General features: G+C 40.3%; 1 non-coding gene across 1 annotated transcript; it reads right to left on the reverse strand.

Moving 5' to 3' along the window:
* Positions 1-5,480: 5,480 nt before the first annotated feature.
* On the reverse strand, positions 5,481-5,587 carry LOC147947056 (small nucleolar RNA R71). Its single transcript, XR_015595651.1, has one exon. It is a non-coding gene; the product is annotated as a small nucleolar RNA R71 (small nucleolar RNA).
* Positions 5,588-23,820: the final 18,233 nt, after the last annotated feature.

The following is a 23,820-nucleotide window of genomic DNA, read 5'->3' on the forward strand; positions in this document are numbered from 1 at the left end:
AGGAAACCAAAATTAAATAAAACTAGAATGATGTTGGTGACTTCGAAGGCAATGGTGGTGGCTTCTAAGAGAGTAGTAGATGAACGAACTTTGATGGCTGTGTAGAGGTCTTTGGTCGTCTCTATGTCTGCTGTTGGAGGCGTGAACGATGTAAAATGAAATGAAAGGGATTTTGTCTTAGATTAGGGTTTGTAAGGGTAAAGCTGTCTTTTTTTATTGAAGGCAGGACAAGTGGCAGCGACAAAGAGTTCTGGACTGTCGTACAGGCTTGAACTGGGCCACTGTGATGGTCGCTGGTCAGGCCTTCAATAAAAGCCAATCGGCTAGATGCTTCTCTATATGTTGGTTTATATCACGTCTCGGTAAATCGAGCATATCTTTCGGATGGATGAACGGATTGACTTGATTCCACTTCGAGAAGAAAGTTGACTCTTCCAGATTTCCATAGACACTAAGAATGATATAATAATATTTCTCGAAGTTCTTCAAAAATTGTCTGTACTGTAAAGCTCTGAATCTGTCCTCAAACATATTTTCCTTGATTTTTGGTCTTTTTTGCTATAAAACCTGTAAAATCTTCTTGAAACCTGAAATACTTGATAATAGACCTTTTTTACCTGAAATCTTATCAAACTTTTCCTAAATGCATATGAAAACGATAGCTAATATGGGTAAAATTAATATGTTATCATTATGCATTTTGGCTTTTCAACATGTGGTATGTTTTCAATTTGTTTTTATGTTTATTTGTTGTAAAAAGTAGTTGAACTAGTAGATACCTAGCCTATATCAAATTCAACAAATCCAACTACTATGCCCTGATAATTCTGGCAGGCTAAGGGCAATGGGGAGAGGCATAAGTATGTCCAAGTTAGCTTGTATCCAGGTAAAGAACAAGATTATGGCTGAAATTCAAGAGAAACAAGTTCATTTGCTGCAAACAGTAAAAAAACTACAAGATGTGATTGCCCAAATCAAAAATAAAGTAAGCAAAAAATTTATACTTGCAAGCTCGGAGGACATTATATTCGTTTATTTTTACATCTACTTTAATCATTAAAACATATTACAGAAACAAGAGTCTGAAGTCGGTGAAAATTCAGCTGCAAGAGTAAGTACATTATGAGGATTTAACATTGTATTACAAGCTTTTCTATTTCTGACATTGTACATGATAATTTTTTTTGTAGACTGTGAACAAATGATCATCTCAACTGAATTGTATGCTGGTTGATTGAGCTGGTACTAGTGAAAATGTGGCTGAGGGACTTGTTCTTTCAGCTGATCCAGATGACTTTGTTAATGACATCCCCTTAGGCCCTCATCATGTTAAAGTCTTGGTTGAAACTGCTACGAGATGCATTTCTATGGAGACATGCAATAACATGTTTAACATTGAGCAAGCTGTTGGATTAATAATAGCATGGCCTGACAGTAAGTGTGTTATTTTGGATCAGGGGATCCAAATGGATGACATTGCGCCTAAGGTATAGTTTTATATGCCTAAATACATTAGTTATACTTAATAAGTTTGTTTGCCTTTGAATTTTCCTCTTTTTCTTATCAAAATCAGGATGTTGTATGCATGTGTTTGATAGAGTGCAACCACAAATCCAATGAACAAATGCAAACTCTTGCATTTTACAAAAAATGATGAAGTGGTTGGTGAAGTCCGTTGGCAGTCTCAAGATCCAAAAGCATTTGTTAATGGACTTCCTCTCAGACCACATGTTGTTAAAGTATTTGTGGATGTTCTACTACAACCTGATACATTTTTATGGAGGCCTTCCATTGAAATGGAGTACGTAATTGATTCTTTAATGTCTTTTATTGCATGGCCTGCTCAGGCAGTGTATTTGAAAACACCTCACATGCAATTGGCCAAAATTCTGCATGCCTACTTTTACAACAACTGGTCAAGACAAAGGTGCAAAGTCTCATGCAACTATTTCAGAAGTCCGTCCTCACAAATCTCCATTAACAGGTCCAAAATCTCCTATGAAGACAAATCAACAACCATTACAATGCCCCGTTAGGAGATCTCAAGTAATTTTTCTTTGTTTTATATGACTTAAAACTGATATAGTTTACTCAAGAACTTTAATAATAACTTTTATTTGGCAGAGACACAATCCACTTGTAGTTGTTAAAGAAAATCAGAGGTGCAAGCTGATGGATGTAACAGGATTGAAGCGGGTTATTGCTGAAGGACGTTGGCTTCAAACAACCCTGGCCAAACTGTCCACTTTGTTCACTTTGGCCAAATGCAGTTAGAGTTTGGGTAGATATTGTGAAGGTGAATTTGCTGCAGTTTTGAGGCCATGTTCAGAAATAGAGAGTATGGAAGGTGCATTAGGAACATCTATTGCATGGCCATAAGACAAAGTCATCATGTTAAATAGTGAAATACTTTCGTAGCTTGTTATGTTGTATTTTTTGGATTGAGTGTGACAGTGTGTTGAATGCAGTTTTTATAGTGAAATGCTTTCGTAGCTTGTTATGTTGAATGTTTTTGGTTGAATGAATCAATGGATTTCAGAAAACAAACTTTCTCCAAAACATGGTTCAATATTGTCCACTTAAAATAGAATTCATAATACTGCTATAAAACTACTAAATAATTAACAGCAAAATATATGTCACAAAAATACATATTACATCATACATAATACTACTATAAGTATCAATAACATAGCAGAAAAACTTTAATGTCACAAAATCACATATCATAAAGCACACAAAATCATGTAAAAAATATAATGATAATAACACAAAAATTTTCTATAAATTTACTGATAATGACAGAAGATTAATGCTAAGGAAGAAGTTATTATATTATAGTGTAACAACTAATTTTCATGGTAGATAGAACCTATAATAGCATTAAAAAAATGCTATAGTATAAGTCATACCTAGGATAGTGATGTTCATATATTTTACCCTGTTTTCCCTTAATATATTCACATCTTTTGGATCTTTTGTTATCCATTTTGACCATTATTGCATAGCTTTAGGACTGTTCTTGCATTAGAGTTTAGTTGCATTGCATTTGCATCTTTTCATGCATAAACAGGTGATTTTGGAGCTTAAGGAGCATGGAAGCAATCATGAGGAGAAAGCAAGAGAGCTAAGGCTGAAGAACCAAGGTCCGGAGTCCAAATCGACTGCCCACTCGACCAGACACTCGACCGTGTGCTGAGAGGGACTCGACCGAGTGGGAGGAGCACAAGAGGAGCCAACTCGACCGGTCACTCGACCGAGCACCAGGTCGAGTTGGTCGAGCCGCCTGGCTATTTTGTCTTTTGGCGTTTTTAGGGCTTCCACTACATTTTCTATATAAGGGCTTGTACCTGCAGCCACAAAAAGGGTCCAGCTTTTTAGAGAGTCAAAAACCTAGTTTTTACCTTTTTTAGAATTATTCCTTTTGCACTTTTATTTTCTTAGATCTTGTACTTCTTTTAAAAGGAGAAAAAGACTAAATTCTTCAATATTGTTGGTTTCATAACTTTCTTAATATTGAGAATTTGAGTTTGGTTCTTTCTTCAATATTGTAGATCTTTGATTTATCTTTCTAATGATGCAAGTTTCAGTATTTTCTGGGTTTATGATTTTGATGTTCATCATGTATCCTTGTGAGTAGTTGCTTAGGATCTTGAGGATGGGTTAGGCTGGGTTGTCTTTGAGGTTTGTCTGATTTGGTCAAGCTTGATTGTTGTAGATCTCTTCTAGGCTAGATGTTCTTAATGCTGATCCGATAGCTGAGAGGGTAGGATCTGATTTCAAGCCTCTTAGCATCACACCAATGTCTAAGGAGCATAGATAAGGCTAGATCTAGAGACTATCATTAGGCTTGCTAAGAGATTAGAAGTCTTGTTTGATTTTTTTACATATTGCTTAATGCCTGCTTCTGTAGATTCTTTACTTTGTGAGAACAAGTCTAGAGATGCATGAGTTTGATTGTCTCTTGCCATGAGAGTGGATTAAACATGTCTTAGAAATATATGTCTAGAGATTAGCTCAAGTTGTTTGAGATTTGTTGACCAAGTTAGATGACCTCAATCATAGTCCAGCCCATGAATCCCTCCTCAAGAACTTCCTTGTTTATTGATTTCTTAGCTTAAATCCTGTTGTTTGATTCATTTTGGTATTGCTCTGTTTTTCTTGTGTTGCTCTATTTTGCGTATTTGTCCAGCTCGACCCTGCACTCGATCAGCACTCGATCGAGTGCTTGCTCGAGTTCCAACCCAGAACTTGTGTTTATGATTTGTGTTTGTCCTGTTTCACCCTAGTTGCATTTCTGTTGCATTCATTTAATATCATGTTCATTACTTACCTTGCATTAGTTCAATACTTGCATTTCCATAGTTTCTATTTCTGTTTGTCATAATCACTCTGTTCCATTTGCATTTAGCTCCTAGTTCTTGTAGTTTTACTTTCTGCACTTTCCATTTCATCATAGGATTGTTAGTGACAAACAAGCTTTACATATGGCTTGACTTAGAGTCATATGCACATCTTGATTGTTCACAAACACTCAGATTGGATTGACACCTCTTATACTACAATTGCATAAGGGGAATTGAAACACCCTGACATCCATTCATTCATAAGTCATCATTCCATACATCATTCACCACCACCTACAAAAATAATCAGTTTCAATTTGGCGTCGTTGCCCATTTGAGTTTGTTTTGTGACATTTAGGATCATTATTAGTCTAAGATTAAGTTCGTTTAAACACTTGTGAAGTTACTGAACTCGAATCTTCCTTTGCTTGGCTGTCTTGAGTTTCAGGTACCCACTCGACCACCCACTCGACTACCACTCGACCGAGCCGTGACCGAGCACTTGATCGAGTCAGAAGCCGGATCCAAATAGCCATTACTTCCCAGTCGACTCGACCACCCACTCGAGCCTGCTCTCGACCGTGCACCTGTTCGAGTCTGTAGTCGAGTTTGTTGATGCACACAAGGTCAAAAGGCAAAGACAGTCTTCAAAGGCCTATTGACAACATCCACAGGCTACAAAAGGGTTTGAGACATAAGCAAAGAAGAGTAGTTCAACAACAAGAAGAACAAGTAGTCATGGAGCAGCAAGATCACCATGATCATAGAACTAGACACATTGGTGCTGGGGATGCACCTAACACACACAACCAAAGAGCTGGTATTGTGCCTCCTGCTGTGGCAAATAATAATTATGAAATAAAGAGTGGATTGATCTCCATGATACAAGCCAACAAATTTCATGGGTTTCCAATGGAGGATCCTCTAGATCACCTTGATGAGTTTGACAGAATATGTGGACTCACAAAAATCAATGGAGTAAGTGAAGATGGCTTCAAGTTAAGGCTATTCCGATTTTCCCTTGGAGACAAAGCTCATCTATGGGAGAAGACTCTTCCTACTGGAGCTATAACCACATGGGATGCATGCAAGAAAGCTTTTCTGGCCAAGTTCTTCTCCAATGCAAGGACTGCTAGGTTGAGGAATGAAATTTCTGGGTTTGCTCAAAGGAATAATGAGAGCTTTTGTGAAGCTTGGGAGAGGTTTAAAGGATTCCAAACTCAGTAACCTCACCATGGCTTCAACAATGAGTCCCTTCTAAGCACTTTGTATAGAGGAGTGCTTCCCAAGATAAGAATGCTTCTTGATACATCTTCAAATGGCAACTTCCTCAACAAGAATGTGGAAGAAGGATGGGAATTGGTTGAGAACCTTGCTCAGTCAGATGGTAATTATAATGAAGATTATGATAGAACCATTAGGATCCCCTCCACTGATCAAGAGGACAAATACAAGCAGGATTTAAAGATGGTCAATGAGAAGCCTGACAAGATTCTCCTAAGCCAGTCAAAAACCATTCACTTCATTGGTGAAGAAGAAGCTCCAGTCCAAGAAGGAGATAGGGAGTTTGCTGAGTTGTGTTATATGCAGAACCAAGGAGGAGGATACAAAGGCTACAACCAAGGTGGAGGATTCAAGCAGAACAACCTCTCTTATAGGAGCACCAATGTAGCCAACCCTCAAGACCAAGTCTATCCACCTCCTCAGCCTCAACAACAGCACAACTATGCACCCAAGCAGCAGAAACAAGTGTTCCAGCCCCAATTATGTCCCCCACCAGGGTTTCAGACTAACCAAGGCCAGGAACAAGACCTAAGAGCAATGATACAACAACTGTTGATTGGGCAAACCAATGGGAAAATTGAGGAAGCCAAACAGTTTGCTGAGCTGAATCAAAGGTTAACATCACAATATAATGATCTCAATATGAAGTTTGAAGGACTTAACTCAAGAGTGAAGTATATGGAGAGCAATATAGCATCTACTTTAGCTCCAAAACCCACCCAACTCCCTGGAAATGCAGTTCAAAACCCAAGGGAGTTTACTGCCAAAGCCATTCATCTCTTTGAAGAGGAAGTCACTGGGGACAGTGAAGTTCAAGTTGGGGAGGATTGGTCATTTCTTGAAGCTCAGAGTGAAGTTTGTGCAAAGCAGACTGACTCTGGTATTGCACTCGACCAGGTGCTCGAGCATGCACTCGACCGAGTCAGTGTTCGAGTGGCCGATCGAGCTGAAGAGTCAGAAGCTGTCAAGCCTCCTAAGTACATCCCTCCTGCTTACAAACCGCCTCTACCATTCCCAGGACGTTTCAAGGCACAGAAGCTTAAGGAATTAAGGGAAATCATTGAGAAAAAACAAATGTTGACTTTGCAACAAAAGGAAGAGAAGGCTTTGAAGGAAGAGCTTGTGATTGAGAAACAAGAAGAAGTGATGGCCATACAAGAGATCATCATTGCTTACCGAGAAGAAGAGAGAGGACCTGCCTTGGAACAGTATGATCCATATCCTCTCTATAAGGATTTTTTGCTTGATTTATCAAAGAAGAAGGCTCAAGCTCAAGATGAGAAGGATCTTGAAGACCTTGGAGGAGTAATCATCCCAATTAAGCTTAAGGATCCAGGTCCATTCTATCTGCCTTGCACACTTAGCTATCTTCACTACAACCAGTGCTTATGTGACTTGGGAGCATCTATCAGTGTGATGCCCTATTCTATAGCACAAAAGCTTGGGCACATTGACTTCAAGTCAACCAACCTTCATATATGCCTAGCTGATGGATCAAACAGAGATGTGGTTGGCAAATTGGAGAATATTCCAGTCAAGATAGGAAGAGCAAGGGTTCATACAGATTTTATGGTATTGGAGATGGAAAAGGAACCTGAAGATCCTATCATCCTTGGGAGGCCATTCTTAGCCACAGTTGGAGCTGTTATTGATGTTAAGGAAGATCTTGTGACCTTGAACATTTCTGAGGGTATAGCTATGAAGTTTAACATCTATAACCCAACCAACCTTCCTACCATTGATGATCAACCTTTTACTATCAAGGACAAAGGTGGTCATGAAGGTTTAAGTGAAGTGGCAACTCCAAAGGACAATCTCTCTCTTCAAGAAGATTCTGTGGAAAAGATTAAGAGGTCAGTTCAAGAGTTGACTGGTATGGTTAAGGATCTCCAAGTCAAGCTAAACAAGAGGTCTTTGAGGAAAGCAAGACCAAGGCTCAAAATCAAGAAGAAATATGGTTTGTGTGTTAAGGGTGAGGTGATCAAGGATCAGACTCACAGTGATCAAGAAGTGCCAGGGAGGATTTCATCACCTCCTTGGTATCTAAACAAAGCCTAAGAAGGCAGCCAAAGTCAAGCTTAGTGACTCTAAACAAGCTCACTAGGGAGGAAGTCCCTAAGGTATCCTTTGTAAATATGCTTTATTTTTTAGTAGTTTTGATGTGTTTTGTTTTATGTTTGTGTTGGGCAGGCCTTTCAATGAAAGTGTAGATGGGTATGGAGAGATTTGGACTTGGGGAAGGAGATTCGCAAGCCCACTCGACCAGCCCACGAGAGGTACTCGACCGAGTTGGCAAAGAACTAAGGACCACTCGATTCTCATTTCTCTAGAATGATCGAGTGGAGGGAAGAACAAGAAGAAAAATTTTGAAATTTCAAACTTTGGTCAAGGAGCTCGACCACGTGCTGGTCGAGTGTGGGGTCGAGTGGCAGCAAAAAGCAGGTCAAAGATTCTCATTTCAAATTTGAATGGTATGGATGCTCCACCCTTGTCTCCTTGCCCCCTTAGCTTCTTTAAATAAAGCCTTACACGACCCTATGTCTCTCACACTCTCTCATTTGCTCAAAACAACTAAAATCAAGTTTTAAAATCTCTCTCAAAGTTCATCTTTTGCTCAAGCTTAGCTCTTTTAAGTTTTTGGGTCACTAACCTATTAAACCTAAGCTTTGAGTCTATTCCCTTCAGTTCTATTCGAAAATGTCTTCAAGGATTACTAGGAAGTCTCAACAAGCGGCTGCAAGCTCCATGAAACGTTTTGATGATCGCCTACAATCAAGAGGAGAAGCTGGAAGAACCACTCGACGCCCCACTCGAGCATGCACTCGATTGAGTGGTGGTCCGAGTGGTCGATCGAGTCAGATGCCGCGTTCAAGAAATCAGTCAGTTGAGGAAGATCCTGAGAGAACTGAAAGTGAAGAAGAAAGGGAGCCAACTCTTAGTGATTTCATGAGGAGAAACAAGGCCAAAGGGAAGAGGCCAGCAATTGAGATTGAACAAGAGGAGGTTGAGAGTGAGAGTGAAGAAGAAGGTGAAGAAGAAGAGGGAGAGGATGATGGAGAAGCATAATCTTGTGGATTGACAAAGAGGCAACTTTATGAAGCCTTCATGAGAATGGAGTTCCTGGGAACTAGGTATCCACACAAGGAAACCATGGAGAAGCTAGCCATTGATAAAGATGTGGAGTACCTTTTTGAGAAGAGCAACCTAACCAAGTTCATGGGGCTTTGCATGGAGGGGTATAAAGAAGAAAGTTGTGAGTTTCTAGCCACAGTCAAGCTGCACACATATGCAAGGAAGGATGATGAGTTTGGAGCTGGTCATATTGCTTTCACAATCAAAGGGAAGAACTATGAGCTTTCTTTGAAGAAGATAGCAAATGTGTTTGATTTTGAAGTTGGTAGTAATAGGAGCTTGATGATACCAAGAGAGGAGCTCTATGCCATTTGGAAAACCATTGGAGACAACATCACCTATTCATCCTCCAAGACCAAGAGTTCAAAGATAAGAAGCCCAGTCCTAAGGTACTTCCACAAGGTCTTAGCAAATACATTCTTTGCTAGGAAGGAGACTGGAAATCTCAATGAGGGTGAGCTCAAGGTAATTGACATGGCTCTCAATGGAATCATCCTTGAGGCAAGAAATGGAACCATCATTCTTGGGACCACTGTGGAGACTGACCTTGCAATGGTGCTCATTGACCACATGATATATTTGAGAAGTTGGGTAGGCAAGCTACAAAACAAAGGGTCAAGAGGAGCCTTAGCCATTGGAGGCATCATCACTCTAATACTACAAGCTGCCAAGGTCCCACTTAGAGGAGAGAAGGTTTTGCCAAGATGGATTGACTCAAGCTACCTCACCTCTACTCTCATATTGGCCAAGGAAATGCATCAAAGAAATCACATCTTCAACTTTGAGCTTCGAAAAGTTGAGAAAAAACAGTTGATCTTACCTAACCAAGAGCTCACCACCATTCAAGAAGGAGCAAACATTGACTTTTGGTCAGCTGATGAGTTCTTGTTTGATGGGATAGTTCAACCTAGAGTTGATGAAGCTGGAGATGTACAAATGGCTGATGGGGAGGAGAAATTTTACTTTGAAGATTATGAGCCCAACCCAAGGGATAGTAGAGGAGTGAGAGAGACTAGCAAGAGGTTGACTCTCCTACAAAAGTGGAGCAAGTGGCATGGGAAGAGGTTTGATAAGCTTAAGAAGAAGATTGCTGAGCTGAAGAGTGCAAACTCATCTCCAAGCCATTCAAGCCCTTTGAGGAGGAATAGCTCAACTAGAGCACTCTCAAGAGTTGCAAACCCTGTGAAACCAGCTAGAGCTTCAATGTACAAGCCAAATTAGAGGAAGAGGAGTTCAAGTAGCCGAGAACAACAATTTTCGAGGCACTCGACCGGGTCACTCGAGCACCCACTCGACCGAGCACCCCAGATGCACTCGGCCGAGTTCCAGCCCAGATCACCTTATGGCTTCCCACCTCCAGCTGCTTATCCAGGATATCTAGGTTACCCTTTCATCCCACCCCTGTACTTCATAGATCCAGCACTCTACCAGCAGTTCTACCAGCAGCAAGGTCAGAATTTTGACACTCGCGGTCCAGCTCGACCCCCCCACTCGAGCACGTACTCGACCGAGTCCCGGTCGATTCCCATCATCGAGCTGCCCCAATCTCCACCTCCAAGTCATCAAAAAGACCCCAATTACACCTTTGACAACATGCAAGAGGATGTGGACAGTTTCTTCTCCAATCCTTGAGGTACCACTATCACCTTCCCTTGTAAATACCATAGCATTTGATGTTGTGTTTTGTTTTTGATTTTGAATCCTCTTACAAATTTCTTTCACACAGAGGACTGTGTGATTTTAAGTTTGGGGGAGGGTTTGAGATAGCATTTGATGTTGTGTTTTGTTTTCTTATTTCAAATTTTTAGCATCATCATGTTAATACTTGCATAGCATCTAAGGCATAGAAAAACCCTAAAAATTTGAATTTTTTTGCAAAATTCTTTATATAAAAAAAAAGAGTGTTCATGTAGTTTGCATTGCATAATAGCATCTTGTTTAGCATGTTTCATGTAGGATTGTATAATATTTGCATTAGGGATCTATGATGAGTTTTGCCTTGTTAGCTTGTTTAATTCACTAGACTAGGATCAATGCCCAAGTTAATAGTACTTTGATGCTAGTTGAGTGGTTAGAAGCATAAGATTGAACCAAGCCTTGAATTCCTGCATTGCATTTGGTCTAAATTGAAGCATGTTGTGATTTGACACCATTTCCTACTTATAAGAACTTAATATTGACTGTTAAATATCAATGTGTGCATTGCTTTAAACTCATGGATATCATATACATATTTGGATCATCTTTCTCCTCTTTACCACTCTTGTTGATCCAAGTAGCTGATTGAATCATTAAAATCAGTTTCCAATACCCCTAACCAACCCTTCTTTCAAGCCATGTTTATTCTTGAGTGTGTGAGGCCTTTTTGGGATTGAGCTTGGTAGAAAGTGTTAGGTTTGAACTGACAAGAATAATGCCTTGTGTAGTTCTAGTTTGCATTTTCCAAACCAGATAGGACTAGGTGATTTCATTGTTGGGTTTGGGATTTGGTTGTTTGAAAAAGAAAGAAAAGAGAAGAGGAGAAGAGAAAGAAAAGGTTAGAGTCTTTAGGAGGGGAATGTTTTTAAGTAAAATCAAAGTCTAGTGAAAGAATGGGAAGTATGATATTGTTTAAAGATGGTTTCAGTCAAAGAAAATAAAGAAAGAAAAAGAAGAGTTTAGCAAAATGCTTTTATGTCTTAAGAATAAGAAGAAAAGAAAACCATAGCAAATAAGTAAGAATCTCCCATTCCACTAGAAAGATCAAATAAGAAACCTCTCCCTAGACTTTAAAATCAAAAGAGAAAAGGGTGAAAGAGAAGAGAAGAAGTTAAAGGGTAGCACTAGGATCAATTGGGTTTTGATTGATAGAATAAACACTTTGAGTGCCTTTGGGTAGACAAGGTTTTGTTCTTGTATGTGTCTAAGTGTTCTTACCTTTAGCATTCTTCTAAAGCTCAATCCATTTTTTATGAGAGAACCTTGATATTGATAAACCCCACTCTAAAGGGAGACCATCATTGTCTCTAAACCTTTTACTACCAAGCCAAATGAGTTTAAGCATTGCATATAATTGATTCATGTTCTTGATTAATGAATGTTAAAGGAAAGACTAAGTTTGGGGGTGTTGATGTTCATATATTTTACCCTGTTTTCCCTTAATATATTCACATCTTTTGCATCTTTTGCTATCCATTTTGACCATTATTGCATAGCTTTAGGACTGTTCTTGCATTAGAGTTTAGTTGCATTGCATTTGCATCTTTTCATGCATAAACAGGTGATTTTGGAGCTTAAGGAGCATGGAAGCAATCATGAGGAGAAAGCAAGAGAGCTAAGGCTGAAGAACCAAGGTCCAGAGTCCAACTCGACTGCCCACTCGACCAGACACTCGACCGTGTGCCGAGAGGGACTCGACTGAGTGGGAGGAGCACAAGAGGAGCCAACTCGACCGGTCACTCGACCGAGCACCAGGTCAAGTTGGTCGAGCCACCTGGCTATTTTGTCTTTTAGCGTTTTTAGGGCTTCCACTACATTTTCTATATAAGGGCTTGTACCTGCAGCCACAAAAAGGGTCCAGCTTTTTAGAGAGTCAAAAACCTAGTTTTTACCTTTTTTAGAATTATTCCTTTTGCACTTTTATTTTCTTAGATCTTGTACTTCTTTTAAAAGGAGAAAAGACTAAATTCTTCAATATTGTTGGTTTCATAACTTTCTTAATATTGAGAATTTGAGTTTGGTTCTTTCTTCAATATTGTAGATCTTTGATTTATCTTTCTAATGATGCAAGTTTCAGTATTTTCTGGGTTTATGATTTTGATGTTCATCATGTATTTTCTGGGTTGTGTTTGAGGTTTGTCTGATTTGGTCAAGCTTGATTGTTGTAGATCTCTTCTAGGCTAGATGTTCTTAATGCTGATCCTATATCTGAGAGGGTAGGATCTGATTTCAAGCCTCTTAGCATCACACCAATGTCTAAGGAGCATAGATAAGGCTAGATCTAGAGACTATCATTAGGCTTGCTAAGAGATTAGAAGTCTTGTTTGATTTTTTGACATATTGCTTAATGCCTGCTTGTGTAGATTCTTTACTTTGTGAGAACAAGTCTAGAGATGCATGAGTTTGATTGTTTCTTGCCATGAGAGTGGATTAAACATGTCTTAGAAATATATGTCTAGAGATTAGCTCAAGTTGTTTGAGATTTGTTGACCAAGTTAGATGACCTCAATCATAGTCCAGCCCATGAATCCCTCCTCAAGACCTTCCTTGTTTATTGATTTCTTAGCTTAAATCATGTTGTTTGATCGTTGTTTGATTTGTTTTGGTATTGCTATGTTTTTCTTGTGTTGCTCTGTTTTGCGTATTTGTCCAGCTCGACCCTGCACTCGATCAGCACTCGATCGAGTGCTTGCTCGAGTTCCAACCCAGAACTTGTGTTTATGATTTGTGTTTGTCTTGTTTCACCCTAGTTGCATTTCTGTTGCATTCATTTAGTATCCTGTTCATTACTTACCTTGCATTAGTTCAATACTTGCATTTCCGTAGTTTCTATTTCTGTTTGTCATAATCACTCTGTTCCATTTGCATTTAGCTCGTAGTTCTTGTAGTTTTACTTTCTGCACTTTCCATTTCATCATAGGATTGTTAGTGACAAACAATCTTTACATCTGGCTTGACTTAGACTCATATGCACATCTTGATTGTTCACAAACACTCAGATTGGATTGACACCTCTTATACTACAATTGCATAAGGGGAATTGAAACACCCTGACATCCATTCATTCATAAGTCATCATTCCATACATCATTCACCACCACCTACAAAAATAATCAGTTTCAGATAGCTGCATAGAAGATGACGTTCATGAAAACGCCATTAAACATCTATTATGGCGTTAATCGAGTGCTATTATAAGCGTTTTTCTTGTATTGATATCATTGTCATATATTATAAGGACTTTTTTATAACTCATATGTCACTACATATATTATAAGGTATCATGTTATAACTCATATGATATTCAATATAGATACCTTGCAAAATGTTTTCACCTTTGTATCTCACTATAGGGAATTCGTGTTTGTGATTCTACAAAGATCAAATAAAAATAATGTATTTGCTTGAATTCAACCTTAAGCATAAGACTAAGAGCATTGAAAATTTTGAGATATAAAGAGAAAGATGTTTTTTATGTACTACCTGCACATGTTTGTAGCCAAAAAAGATTTGTTATCTTCTGTTCAACTATCTTTTATACAAACATGTACTTATAGTGGGTTGCTCTGTTGTTAAAAATGGGAAGTAGAGGAGGTGGTGGAAGTGAAAGAGATGATGTAGTATAAACACTGATTCACGTCTTTGCATTGAAGAGTAAGTCCAAATTGGAGATTTTGGGGTTGGGTATCGATTGACACCAAGGGTAGTGTCGATCAACACCAGCAATTTCTTGTTCAACCAGATTGATTTAATTTGTCGGTTATGTTTGGGTTTGGTTCAATTAAGTCTCTAACTGATGTATTAAAAGGAGAGGGTCGACTTGAGGGTTAGATAAACTTGTTTTGGTCGCCTTTTGTGAGAGGAAAAGAGAGAAAAGAGGAAGCGCTTGAGAGTTGGTGATTTTGAGGGATGATTGCTGGCTGATCTTGAGAGATCTGAAGCTAGGAATGTGTTGGAAGCTTGCTAAGAGTGTGTAGGCGTCAGTTTGGGTCAGAAACATCCTGCAAAAGAGGTGAGTGCATGACCATGGCTGATCTAAGCCTGATAATCCTTTGTTTGCTTGATTTGTGGTTGTTTGTGGTGTTTTCTTTTATGCCTTTGATTAGATTGTGTTTTCCATGAGTTTCCAGGGCTTTTGGTTGAGATTCGGATAATTTGGAAGAGATAGAAAACGGTTCTTCGACTTTCAACTTCGAGCTGAATGTGTATGCGGAGTCGGTGTCGATCGACACTAGGTATGTGTCGGTCGACACCAGAGGGGTGTCGGTCGAGACCAACCTTTTCAGCAGGCGGTTGATGCTTGATTTCCTAGTTTGTCGTGTTTTTTTTGTTGTTTGTTAAACATATTTTTCTCAGTTGCTTGTGTGGGTTGCCTCACTAAGTTAATACTTACGCATTTCAATTGTTGTTTGTGGTGTTCAGGTATGTGACGTGGAATCATGGCAATGAGGAGGAGGATGATCTAGGGTCTCGGTTATTGTGTTATGGTTATGTTATTGATGTTGGAACCTTGGATAGATTTATGCTAGGTTGTTAGATAGAATGGTTAGGAATGTTATTGTATTGATGATATGTTTGTTTTGTATTATTGGTGTGTTTCCGCTATGCATATTTGTTGTTGTTGGTTTATCGATGAGTTGTGGTTTGGTTGATTTAATTAAGTAGTACGAGATGCTTAATTATATATTGTTATTACAAAAAAAGGGTTGGGTTCTTTCAGTAAGACATCTAACTAGAGCAACTCAAAACATTATCATTTTATATTATATAAATAGAAACTTATTTGTTAGTTGGACATACAAAAGAAAAAGATTTATTATAATTTTTCTAACTATTTTCCCACAAACTTTTGCTTAAACTTTTTAAACATATTTTTATTTTTGGGATTAAACCTTTAAGCATATTTTTTTGGAAAATAGATCTCAAAAGTATCTCTCTAATACGTAAAGTTATCTTAATTACTCTTTTAACTATCCAAAGTCTTAACAATTGGTAATTGTTATTTATATCTAATTATAAAAATAAAAACAAATATAAATAGTAAGGTAGTATGTTGAATTTTGATTAACTATTGTATAGAGTAAAAAATGAATGAAAGTTGAATTAATAAGTGGAAAAGAAACAAAAAAGATGATTTGAAGTGTAAAAAAATAAAGAGTCAATTTGCTCAATAACCAAATTCAGTAATAAAATTAAGAATATAGCACATTAATCAAAACAAAATTAGATAAATAGGATTAGGTGTAGATAAAATTACCATTTTAGGGTAGATAGTAGGGTGGTTGATGGTGGAGGTGGTTGCCGGAGGAGGTGGTCGCCAGAGTTGACTGCCGGAGTTGACCGTCGGAGGTGGTTACCGGAGTTGGTCGTCGGAGTTGGTGGTGATTATGATGGTAGGGGATGATGGTAAAGATAAAATGTGTAATTAATATATAAAATATAGTGTGCATAATTTTTATATGGTTAGTGGGTGAAATATAGTTTTTTCCTTTGTTATACACCACAATTCCTCAAAAATAAAAATAAAATATTGAATTAAAAAACCAATATATCTCATTCAAAATAGTGCAGGCTAGGCTAACCGAAGATAGATTATTGGCCTCCATGATAAACTGAAGTTTACTAACTTCAGCCATCAAAACACCCAAATGTAACAACCTGCTTTATATGTTGGCCATTTTTTTTTTGTTTTTGTTATTATGTTCAAGCCCAAATTCATGCATGTATTTATAAAAGCGGTTGTAGAAACTAGGTTTCTCACAATGAATTTGTTTGTAGGGGAAAACAAATTCAGTAAGAACTCTCTCTCAAAAATCGAATCATAGCTAGGAAACAAAAGGAATTGAAATCTCTTGAAGAAGTTAGGGTTTCTCTCAAGAGCAATGAAGAACTAGTGTTTTTGTATTAATTTCTAGATACTTTACAAGAAGGGGATTCCCATTTTATTTATACGCTTCGCTAGATTAGATAATATGTATATTTTCCTAATATTTCGATATGAAATTAGGAAAGTTCCTTCTTCTCGGTCAAGTCGGTCATGAGGCGATTTGGGAAGTCGGCTTATTGTTTTCGGACTGGGCCTGCTGATTAATTGGGCCTTCGTTCGAAGGCCAAATTCGTTGATGGGCGAATTCCCGGGTCAGATAACCGGTTTACTTCTGGTTTAGACCGGTATGTAGGAGGTGTCAATTCTCGCACCAACAATTATTCCTCCCCCATTTCGGTACATCCGAATGTTCGAACTATTGGAAAGATAATATCCGATCAAAACTATAAGAAAATCGAATTTATTTGCCTGGAATCCCGCACCGTTCCAGCACCCAATGTTTACTCAAAACGTGTCGTTCGTGTCGCTTCAATCAAGTCGGAAGTCGAAACGTCACATAGGTTATGATTACCTTCACTTGGTTTGCCGCCCATTCGCTTCTATAAATACTCGACTCCCCCTTTCATTTCTTACTTTTCGCCAACATCACAAGGTATTTGCTCTGTTCTCTCTCTTCTCCGCTTATTTATTCAACTCCTTTATTTCCTCTAGATCTTCCAACTCCTTCCAAACTCTCTTGCGATCTGCTATGGCCAGCACCTCAACTCCCACTTTTTCTTATGGCACAGAAATTGACCAGCTGATCCGCCAAAATTCTAGGCTAAGGACTCCCAAATCGGTCAGCACAGACCAAAACGAAAGGTCCACCAGGTCGGATTGCGATGCCGAACTCCCTCAGATTCCCTAGTTGGGTGAAGTTCTTGCCACACAGACTCTATCCTCAATTGACAAAGTGGATTGCAGTAACTACGACAATGTTACAACGGTCTCCGATTTACCTTCAGGCGATCTGAACGAGGAAGATTCTCGATTCGTACCCTGTGGAGTTATGATAGAGGATATTCCCTCGAGTCTCAATCATTGAGGTCAAATCGGCGGTGATAAGACGCAAAGTAGTACTAAGTCTGTACGCACAATGATGAACTCTTGCGGTCTCAATAACTGCGGCGTTTATATCATAATCCCAAGAGATCATCAATGCCCGTGGAACCCGCCGAAAGGGTATGTCTGTCTGTATGAGGATTACTTCTACCATTGTCGCATGTGGTTCCTCTTTCAAATCTGCTTACTTGGTACAATCATTTCGTTCCACATCAATCTACACCAGTAACGGGTGATGGCGGAAAGAAGAAGAAGTCCAAAAAGGAAGATAAGGGCAAAGGCAAGGGTAAGAGATCTAGTTAAGGGCTAACCTGAAAGCGTTCCGCGGGCGACGATGAGCTTGAATCCCATGATCGGTTCCGGGTTAAGAGGGCGAATAACCGATCTGACCAGTTTGTCTTTGATTAATTCGGGGATGGTCCCCTTGTTTGCAACTAGGCAGCTGCTGTGTTGGAATTCTCAAAAGAGTACCTCAACCTTGCCCATTCCAAAGGTATGATTTATCCTTTATTTTGTCACGTTGCTCTCCTTTTTCTTTTGCCTAACAATTCTCCCGGCGTAGACATGCAGACCGCCGCTTATGCCAATGCACTAGCACTGATGTATGATATGCAACTTAAATCAGCATCTTCTTCCGAGTCCGACTTCGATATGGTGAAGGAATGCCTAGAACAGATCCGAGTTGCGGATAAGCTTAAAGAGGCAAGGATCAAAGAACTGGATGGCGTCGTAGCTAACGAGGAGGATAGCAGGTGACTCGAGGAGAGGAATTCCAAGTTAGAAGCCCGACCTGCAGCGGGACTTTGACGAACTGAAATCTAAGTTCGATTCAGAGACGACCTGACTTTGCCAGAATCGGTTAGCCAAGGTCGAGAGAGCTGCAAAAAAGGCTCAGCGTCGTCTGGACAAGGTAAGAGCCTATCTGGTTGAGCAGGAAACGATAGCTCGTCCAAAGGAAGACGTCCTCAACTAGGCGTTTGGAATTGAGGAAACCGTGACGTACTTGCTGGAGAAAGGCGTGTCCATCTCCGATGAGTTGATTGTCGAGATCATGGAGAGGCGAGCGAATGCCCACGACAACGTTGAGGCATTGGATGTTATTGAGCTGGGTGATGGTGACCTCACCATATCCCTAGATAACCTCGGTTTTGTCATTTACATCGAGGGAATTCAGCTCTAAACTCCGTCAGAGATCCGCATGGATCTAACGCTAGCACATTCCAAGCCGATCTATCTGATCCTCCTGATGCTTGATTGAAGGCTCATTTGTTTTTTTTTTTATTTTTGAGACTTATTTTGTGTTGAAGTTCGCAGTTTTGGCTCAGTTTGAAACATTGCCCGTTTTGTGGCTCTTTTTTTGGATAGTTTACATTTTAATCTCAGGAACTTTCCAGTTACGTGAAAAGGAAGTTTCAATCTCGGAAAAAAGTTAATCTTTACAATTTTGAAATTAGAACTCTGTTCCCCTTAGGATGATATAAATACGATGATTGTGTCTTTTGTCATCGATAAATCTTTTAAACAAAAGGGGACTTGCTTAGAACCAATGTCGAGCTCAGTTGGTAGTGTTGGTTCTCCGTTCAGTGTTGGAAATGATGTTCCAATGTTTTCAAATGCCGAAGCGATTGAAAGGTGGATGTCCTACTAACCAAGCATCTGAGTGTCGTGGACGTTGATGTTCCATGTTAAACCTGAAGAAAGATCCGAGATGGAAATTTACTTCTCGGCCGTTGAGAACCGTCATCGTCTTAGTGCGACGGAGAAGGAGCGACATGACTTGCTGGCCAAACTTAGGCTGCTTGAATCGCATCATCCGCGAGACTGGATTCAGAATGGTCTCAGAAGAATAGCAATATGCCACCTAGCATAGTTGCATATTGTAACAGATGCTTTGTTGAGGCGAACTCAATCCTCCAAAGCAACGGGACATACCTCGTCTCGAGTGGCGATTTGACCCCTTCGGATGTTAAACCGTTTTATCTAAAAGAGCATGCCGACGAGGTTGAGGTCGCCGAAGCTCATACTTTCATTCGCCAGGTAAGTATTTACATTTTCCAAATTTATGTTGTTTATATTTTGACTGTCGTTCTCTTCGCAGATCGAAGCTATGCATCTAGAACGATGTCGCGACCTTCATTATTTTCGCCTGAATAAGCGCAGGATTGATAACCGCTTGGTCGATCTGGAAGTTGAGGTTGTTGTTTTGAAGGCAAAGACGAAGAAGACCATAGCCAGCTTCGACGAGGCCGAGCCGAAAACCAGAGCTCTGGAAACTCGTTCTGAAGACTAGGAGAAAACTGGAATACAATAATTATGGCCTATGCAATCCCGAGTTAGGCTGAATGCCGTGAAGTCTCCACCGGTCAAGCCCAAGCCTATGATATTAATTAGCTTATTTATTAATGGCGATGTGAGCCAAAGAATTTACTTGTAAAGATATTAAAATAAAGTGTTATGTTCAGACAGATTAGAATAAAATGGAATTTCCGATTTTTATTTTGATTCGGAACTTTACCAGAGGCGGGTACATCAAGTAATCCTACGTAAAATAATTGTGGAGACAAAAAACTCTGGACTATGAGCAGAGTGTGCTTTTGCAGTGAGATGCTAGGCTCGACTTATCTCCTTTGCTCTAGCTCGGAAGTCGAAATGCGAAAGAAAAATAAAAACTTTGGGGTCCGGCTTACTTATCCTTCCAAACTCAAGCTCAGGTGCGAAACAAAAATAAAAACTTTTAGTTTGGCTTATACATCAAGTAAGAGTTAATGTGTTATGACGCAAGTCGATCATCTGGCCAAGATGTCGACGAAGTATGAAATTGGTTCCGAACTGGTTTTTTTTTTTCAACTTTTTCTCTTACATTCCTGATGCGTACCACATCAATCAATGCTGACGAGGTTTTGAAGCGTAGTCTGATTCGTGAAGGAAACTTCGGGGAACAGCGAACATGCTTATGCAATCTGATTGGTGCAAGAAATCTTGGGATGCAATGGTTACCTCCCCAAGCCTGTGAGCTAACTGCTGCTGAAGTCAGTGAATTTTATCTGGAAAATACGGACGTTGCCCCCCCCCCCCCAGGAAGGGACAGGGACGTCCCAATCCCGTAAACTCGTTGTTGCTAGGGTGAGCGAGTCGAACATCATTTAACTGGATGGAGATCCTTTGCAAAAGGAGATTCGAATGTACCAGGCCTGCTTACAGAGATTAAGCGCATATATCAAACTGCGTCATCACCAATTCGACCACTTCCTTGACAAGCTCATCGCCGACGGGTTCTAACTTGCGAGTTGGCGCATGACCCGTCTACTCCGCGATCGGGCTCGATGTGAAGAACAGGTTGCAAGTACAGTGGTACCCGTTCTTCCAGAGAGCGACTACACCTCTGGGAGCATCTGAGTTTCTGCACATAACGGAAGTTAGACTTTGGAAGCATGTCGTCGGAAAACTTGGAAGAACCATAGGATTTTTTCTATATATATTTTCTTTTTGTTTTTGTTTATGATTTGTTGGCGATGTCCCGAACTTTATAATTCGAAATGAATTGTCTTTTGTGCTCGGCGATTTGCCGAATTGAATGTGAACCATTCGAAACAAATTCTCCCTTTGTTATGACAAAATAATTTTATTAATATTCCAGCTGTACCCGCACAATCTTAATCAAAAGATAGGAGGCTGCCTACGTACTTTGAAACAGGGATTAAGCCATTCATAGTTCAAAGTACAAATAATAAGAAATTGAGGTCGTATTTTCGAAACCTTTTTATTAAAGCCGTAACAACGATCTAGTAGTAATAACGCTTGAAATGGGCCGCGTTCAATGAGTTTTGGACTTGTTTGCCATCCATGGTCATGAGCTCATAAACTTTAGGGCAAACTGTTTCTGATACGAGGTATGGCCCCTCCCATCGAGCACCGAGTTTACCGGCGTTTACTTCCTTAGTATTCTCATAGACTTCGCCTAAAACCAGATTGCCTTCGTTGAAGCGTAGCTGACGAACAATTTTGTTGTAGTACCATGCTGGCGCATTTTGGTAATTTTGAATTCGCACCAAGGCCTGATCGCGTAGTTCTTCAGCAAAATTGATATGATCGAGCATCATCTCGTTGTTAAGTTCGGTGAAGTGTGGGTACTCCTGCTTCAGCCGGGGCCATTGCTTCTGTCTCGTAGGTCAACTAGAATGGTGATCTGCCCAACTCCCTTTATTCCGCCCAAGGCGCTTTTCCAGACCGTCTATTATGGTCATGTTTGTGGATTCTGCTTGACCATTGCCTTGGGGATAACGAGAAGTTGACGTGCTTAATCGAATCTGCCACCTGCTGAGAAAATGCCGTGTGATCAGCGAAGTAAATTGTGTCCCATTGTCAGTAACGATCTCATATGAAAGGCCATGAAGACATATTATGTTCTTCTAGATGATATTGGTCACGTCGAGCGACTGAACCTTATTGAATGAGTCGGCTTCTACCCACTTGGTGAAATAATCGGTGAGTACCAAAAGGAAGCGCTTTGATTTAGCCTGTGGTAATGGACCCACTAGATCCATAGCCCAACGCATGAATGGGTACGGTGTTGTGACCGTATTCAGCGATTCAGGCGGAGCATGCTTCATTGGCCCATGACATTGGCAGACCTTGCACTTTGCCTAGAAGGCTTTGCAGTCGGCGACCGTAGTGGGCCAGTAGTGTATGTCCGTCTTTATTTTCAACGCTAAGGCACGACCTCCGGAGTGGTTTCCTCTTTCACCTTCATGCACCTCCATCATTATTCGTTCCGCCTCTTCTCGACTGACACAAGTGAGCAGAACCCCTAACGAGCTACGACAATAAAGGTTTCCATCCAAAAGGATGTAATGGGTGCAACGGGCCTTCAATCGCCGAACTAGCAATCGATGACTTGGGACCACTCCATCTGAGATATAGGTTTTAATCTCGATCTACCAGTCGTCTGGAGGTTTCGTGATGTCGGTCAGATCCTCGATAGGTTAGTCCATCTCCATTGGCACAATATCGTCATGGATAAGTGAAATTAGTTTTGTTGAACTGATGCTTGGAGATTCAATGCTTATGACCGGGATCATACGTCGTAAGTGCGGATCTGTGCTGGTCATCAGTGCTGCTAGGGCATCTGCTTATGTGTTCTAACCAACTAACGATACGCCCCCATCCTTTCGTTTTTGGCATCAAAGTCACCGCTGAACTAGCTGACAACGAGCTGGGAATCGCAGAATACTTGAAGGTGAATCACTCCAACTCCTCCTGCCAACCGCAGACTGGCTAAGACAACTTTATACTCTATCTCTTTATTGGATGCCTTGAAGCCGAGTTTTCGAGATTGTTCCAAAATTTATCCCGTGGCAGATCGAAGAATGAGTCCTACATCAGACCCTTGGTGAGAGGATGACCCGTCGAGTTCAGGAGAAAGCTCAGTGATAAAATCCGCCAGAACTAGCGACTTTAGACTTGGACGAGAGCGATACTCGATATCATACTCACTCAGTTCGATCTCCCACTTTTCTATTCACTCGAAATGTAGAGGGCTATAAAGGATGGTTCGAAGAGGCTGATCGGTATAGACGACGACAGAATGTGACTGGAAGTAGGGTCGGAGCTTTCGCGCAGAGACAACAAGAACAAGGCCCATTTTTTCCAAGGTCGGGTACAACATCTCGGTCTCTGGTCGCCTGGTCATCTCGGACCAATACGCCACTAACCGCCTAACTGGAGACAGAGATGTAGAGATATAGCGTCTCCCCTCTTTAGGCTTGACAAGTACCGGATGGCTGGCAAGTACTCTTTAAGCTGCTGAAAGGCGACCTCGCAATCCTCGTCCCAGTGAAAATCTTTGTTCCTTTGAAGAAGTTGGTAAAAGGGGAGGCATTTGTCGGTAGATCGGACGATAAATTGATTTAACGCAGCAAGCCAACCGGCCAAACATTCTACCTCCTGTTTGGTTGTTGGAGATAAGAGTCTTAACACCGCTTCGATCTGCCTTGGATTTGCTTCAATCCCTTGTTCCGTCATGACGCATCCCTGGAACTCGCCCGAGGTTACTCCAAAAGTGCATTTCGTCTGGTTCAACTTCATCTGGAATCGGTACAAAACATCAAAACACTCGGTGAGGTGTCCGACATGTTGTATTGCGACATGTCATCGATGTAAACTTCCATTGTTAGACCCAGCAGATCGGCGAACATCATGTTCACCAACCGTTGATAAGTCGCCCCGGCGTTTTTTAACCCAAACGGCATGACTTTTTAGCAATAAGTCCCTCTGTCCGTTATGAACGCAGTTTTTACTCAATCCACCAGGCTCATCGCTATCCGATTATAGCCTGAGAAAGCGTCAATGAATAATAACAATTGGTTTCCAGCAGTATCTTCCACAATGTGATCTATGTGTAGTAAAGGAAAGCAATCCTTCGGACAAGCCTTA

The sequence above is a fragment of the Camelina sativa genome, chromosome 3, assembly GCF_030686135.1.
Source record: "Camelina sativa cultivar CO46 ecotype springtype chromosome 3, ASM3068613v1".
In the NCBI taxonomy this organism is placed as follows: domain Eukaryota; kingdom Viridiplantae; phylum Streptophyta; class Magnoliopsida; order Brassicales; family Brassicaceae; genus Camelina; species Camelina sativa.